Here is a 6,000-nt window from a genome sequence, read left to right as displayed (position 1 = left end):
TTAAGAACTGAAAAATTCTAAATGGCTTAAAATGCAAAATGTTTTTATGAACCTGAACCTACATCCTTGATTTTAGAAATGCTTTCTCTAGTAGAGAAACAAGCACACAAGTTTATTCAATCACACAGTATAGTAAGAGAGAATTTGACATGCCGGTTCCTCTTAACCAAAATAGTCTTAGCATAATGCAAAGGGTAAACAACAAGGCTCATTTCAAAATGAAGTATGAAGTGCCCATTAGGCACTTAATTCCTGTAGACTCTTTAGAAAATTCAGTTACAAAGAGTATCTAGTCAGGCATATGATGTTTTCTATGTAGCATAACATCATCTGTTGGTGTTTGACCTAGTTCTTAATCTCATATACTATGCATTTGATATATTAAAAATAGGTTGATACATAGCTATGATTAATTGCATTGCATTTGTGGAACAAATACAAACACTGGGCTCATAATTGATTTTTAATTGTTTTTTGAAATTATTCCTAGATATTGCCAAATGTTTAATTTTGTATTCTGTCATGATCCATGTTTACGAATTATTTAGTCTGTAGATAAGAATCAACATATAATGACAAAAAGCGTAAAAATAAAAATGTAAAGAAGTAAGTTTCTAGTATATTTTTCTTAGTTCTGGTGTCTGTTTTGTATTACTGTTTTAAAGGTACTTAGTATATATTGCCAGGGGAATAACAACTCCTGTTTTACTGAAAGAAATGAGTTGTTTTTCTAGTTGTTTTTCTAGAAAGCACATACACCCCATTGGATGGATTAGAAGTGATGTTTTGCAATACAGTGGTTGCACAAAGAAAAGAATCTTATTAATTTTGTCAATATTTTCATAATTTTGGTCTAAGTGGCATGCGGCTGGTAAGATACAAGACTGCTTTGTTCTTCTCAAGACTCATCCACATCACCGGATGGAGACAATAGCTTGTCCTGTTGGAAGATCATGTCTTCACCTCATCTTCAGCTTGGTAAAAAGATAAGGAGCAAAGTTGGACAAGCAGTGTAGGCAACAGATGCCTCAGCTGTGTTGGCCATGCCACATTGAGCAAAACTGATGAAATTTCTTTCCAAACTGACTCTTGGACTTGGAAGAAATGAATTGGAGTAAAAAATCTATAAACACACCTGTGATGTGCAGCATTGCATCCCTTGAGACATGCAAAGTAAAGGATTTACAGAGTATTTACAGTGATGCAGGAGTCTCAGGTAGTGAAGGCATTTAGAGTATATGTCATTCACTGCATGGTGCTCTCACACACAAATAAATGGAACCAGGCAGCTTAAACATTTAAGGAACAGTTTCTGGGAAATTACAAGGAAAATCAATTGGAAAAAATCAGGAAAATATATATTTACTAATCTAACTAAAAAGTCCAAAGTATAGTTACATGAATTAGGTAAGGGCAATAATGCCCAAACTGCTGCTCAGTAGCAGCAACTCAATCTTCAGTGCGATGCAATACTTCAAGAAGTTCTTGAAAAACTTTCCAAGCTCATGGACGTGAGAAATGACACCCACAATAGAATGATACCTTGGGTAGAACTGGGGTTGCACAACAACTGGCTTGTATCAGGAACAGTGTGACCAGCAGGGCTAGGGAGGTGATCGTCCCCCTGTACTCAGCTCTGGTGAGGCCGCACCTCGAGCACTGTGTTCAGTTTTGGGCCCCTCGCTACAAGAAGGACATCGAGGTGCTTGAGCGGGTGCAGAGAAGGGCAATGAAGCTGGTGAGGGGCCTGGAGAACAAGTCCTACGAGGAGCGGCTGAGGGAGCTGGGCTTGTTCAGCCTGGAGAAGAGGAGGCTCAGGGGCGACCTTATCGCTCTCTGTGGGTACCTCAAGGGAGGCTGTAGCGAGGTGGGGGTTGGCCTGTTCTCCCACGTGCCTGGTGACAGGGAATGGGCTTAAGTTGAGCCAGGGGAGTTTTAGGTTAGATGTTAGGAAGAACTTCTTCACTGAAAGGGTTGTGAGACACTGGAACAGGCTGCCCAGGGAAGTGGTGGAGTCACCATCCCTGGAAGTCTTCAAAAGACGTTTAGATGTAGAGCTTAGGGAAATGGTTTAGTGGGGACTGTTAGCGTTAGGTCAGAGGTTGGACTCAATGATCTTGAGGTCTCTTCCAACCTAGAAAATTCTGTGTGATTCTGTGTGTGAACAACAACAACAACAACAACAACAACAAAAAGGTGAGCTTTCTTCTTGGTTAAACTTTTACAGAACAAGAATTCTCATATTGGAAATTTCTCAGACATGACCTGAAATGAATGCATTTCTGAGAGTAGTCTTTTATACTCAGACAACACTGGGTGGCGTTGTGCAATTTATAACATTAAAAATTATTAGAATTTATCCAGATTTTTAAAAAGTTTATCGTCTTCTACTCCTCCAGGCCCTAGATTGTAAAAATGTTGGGAGTAACTCACTGCCAGCTTGGATACACACTTGTGCTGCAGTTACAGCTCCTGAACACACGGATGTGATTACATTATTGCTACCTCTCAAAGGAAGTGTTTATGTCTTTCTGCATAATTAGCTCCACTGAGAAGTCCTGAGAAGGAAAAGGCCTGGTTATCTTGTTAGACTTGTGGTTCAGCAGGGTTGGAGGTAGTGAGATAGAAGAGAGGGTTTTTCACTTAGTCATAAGCTGTGCTGGAGGCAAGTAAAATCATTAGTATCGACTGGCTGAGTGTGGGATTCCATTACCAGCAGAAAAAGAGAGATTCAAAACCTGACAGTGGTTTCAGAGAAATGCTGCTGGGTGGAAATTCCATCCCGTCCTGAAATCTGGCCCTGAGGGAACATGAAAGAGAAATAAATTTCTGTGCAGAGAAACAACACCCATACATCAAATGACACAACTAGACAGAGATTTGAATGAGATTCCTGATTGTATTGAAATTTGTTTTCCTTTCAGTTATTCTGTGCTTTATAGTTTCTAGCAGGTAACATTTATTATGAAATGCTACTGAAGAGGCACATAAGCAAGGACAGTGTAAACACTTACCTGTATTTAAGGAAATCAGTTGATAATCTAGATAATTCAAAAGAAAAACTGAAATACAAATAAAATGTGTTGACTTACTGCCTTATACTGTCCCTGTTATCTCTCTGTATTCACCTCATTAAATTTTAATGTTTGAGACTTCTGTTCAACGTTCTGTCATTCTGTTCAATGTGAGCAAGTCTGCTCACCTATACAGGAATTTAATGTAAGTACATTAAAATTTCTTTCTACAAGACTAACAAAATAAGGATATGCACTTCACAGGTATGACATGATAAAGCCACTGTGTCATTATTACTGTTCTGTATTTATTTGCAGTTAAACCTGGTCTGTACATTCTCTTATAGCTCTCCTACATATTTATGCTTAGATGGCTGAGAGTATAAACACATTACTGTATTTATCTTTTAAAAATCTGACATAAAACTGAAGAATCAGTCTTCTATATAAACCCATCTGCTCCCCTGACATAGTTATACAATACTAAAGTCTACAGGTGTTTCACTGATATTTTTTGAATCTTGTTTAGCTTAAATTGAAATGCTAATAAATGCGTGTATGAATATATATATATGTATATGTAAAGAAAGACATTTAGATGGCATTTTATTCTATCTTATATCACTTTGAATATTACAAAGCCACAAGGATTTTAATTGAGTTGCTGTTGATTACAAGTTAATTAGTATCATAATAAAAAAGAGAAAAATAAGCAAGAGTGCTGATCATAATGGATTAAAAGTGTTTGCATATCCACACCAAAAAGTTTCGAAAATCCTTAAATGGATGAAATCAGAGTATTTAAAACCTGAAATCTTTATCTGCACTTTGTTTCCAAAAGTGCCAGTCACTATGGGTATTTCAGTTTTCTGTACACTTGGTTTGTAAATCCAGATCTCTGGGGGGTGCCCATTAGTGACTACATTGATTATTCTTAGTGCTAACTACTGCTGTGCATCAGGTCCTAGATATTTTGATCTGAATCTGTCAAAATGGCATTTAAATTCAAAGAGCTCATAAAAACTCACAGCCCCTTTTTTTATTTATTAAGTACTTTTCCAGTCAACTGTGTGAGATCTGTTTAAATTAGCAGCCCAGGTCTTAGCGGTAGAAGCTGGGCTGTAACATTCTGACTACTCAGGATGGTTAGGTTGCCTTCAAGATCATTTTCAGCACCTGAAGCCCTGTAAGCCCTTTTTTTCTCTCCTGTGTGCACCTTATCTTTCTATCCTGTCCCTCAACTGGCTCTCCTTTGAAGCAGTCTTGGTCCTCACCCTGGTATTGTATTTCCTAGGTGCAGCATGTGAAGTGCAGAAGGATATGAAATCAGAGACAGCAAGCTGTGGAGTTACTTCTAGTTGGTTTCCTGTGCTCAAGCCTTTGACACACAGAAAAGCTGCAAACACACATAGAAGAGGAGGGGCTAGCGGAAAAGCAACACAACTGACTTCCAACCCCAGCATGAAGGAAAATTCCTGGGTATTAAATTCAGAGCCTTTTAACGTGGATGGTTAGAAGGCCTGCGTTTAAGGGCATCCTATCATATCTCAGAAATGATATTCTCACCATTTTCACATAGACATGGGAGCAATGAACACTGCATAGCCTAAATACTGTTAAAAACTGCATACCTAAGATAACAAAGCAGTCTTCTGAGAATTTATTTTTTAGATGTTAAAGTCTGAGCTATTTTCATTAATTAATCTTCATCATTTTCATTAAGGAAAAAAATGTTTAATTTGGACATTAAATACGCTGAAGATTTGGCTTTGAAAATTGAATAAGTAACAAGGAGTTATCATCCAACAATAAGTAAATAATAAATGAAATCTGCTAAATACCACAAGCTACCTGTTGCTCTCTGCACATCGTTTTTTTTTCATGTCAGTCATGTACAAGCAGTTATCCTGGCACCATGTGTTTGAACCTTGGTAACTGACTCAAAGAGAGTGGGAAGGATTTTAACTTTTCAAAAATCAGCAGGTGGAAAGTGAGTTGGTAAAGATGACAGTTGACTGAAAAAAAGCAGCTGCCTACTCTTTACCCAAATGCTCTTCGGAGCAGTTGAAAGTGAAAGATTTAACACTAAAGGATGGAGCTTGCTTTACTTCATGCTATATCATCACATCCAGCAGCATTAACAGCATACAAATGACAAGCAGATTATCTTCTTCACAGAACGTGCAAAAGACTTGCAACCCATTCTGCATCAGATAGGTTTTAACACAGTAACTGCTCTAAGCGGAGGATCTCTCAAAACGTAGCTTTTGTTCTGCAATTAGCTTACGGTTTTTCAAGCAGGAAATCAGCATCAGAGGTGGTGGTTTTTCTGCAGCTAACAAAACAAATGTAGGAATTGTTTGATCTTTGCAGGTTTTGAAACGGATATTTTTGTGCATAGTCAATGGAGAGAGTTAAGTATCTCTGTAGCTACCTGAAATTATCTCATAAAACTACAAGTAAATGGATGTAGAAGCTACTGAAACAAGAACTTTTTCACATTCCAGTAATTTTGTTTGCCTATTTGCCTATTTTGAGAGCTTAAATATTTATGAAAGACGGAAAACAAATAGAAGAAATAATATGCTTGCATGATAATATGCAAATAACTTTGTTTCTTCTAAAACATGAAGGAGGGAAGTTTTGCTTTCCAGGGGGTTACAGGATGTAGGCTATTTAAAAAAGTATCTGACTGGTAAAGGGAAAAGGGGAAGATCAGTCTGGCAGCTGTGACACTGGAACTGATGGAACCCATTCTTCCACTGGAAAAATTTTCTCTGACACTATGTGCAATTCATAGTCTATTTCTATTTGAAATTTTTCCTTTCTACTTTTCCTTTCTGACAAAAATAGTTACAAATACCACAATCTTAAAGGTGCAGCATTTTTTTTTTATTTTGCTGCATTCCTTTATTTTTTATTTTTGAAGGAAAAATGGATTGTAAGCGTTTACTTGAAAAACATAAGGTACTCACAAAATATTGTA

Source organism: Aythya marila (genome assembly GCF_965140915.1).
Source record: "Aythya marila genome assembly, chromosome: 5".
Taxonomy (NCBI): Eukaryota; Metazoa; Chordata; class Aves; order Anseriformes; family Anatidae; genus Aythya; species Aythya marila.
This window is presented reverse-complemented; position numbering follows the sequence as displayed.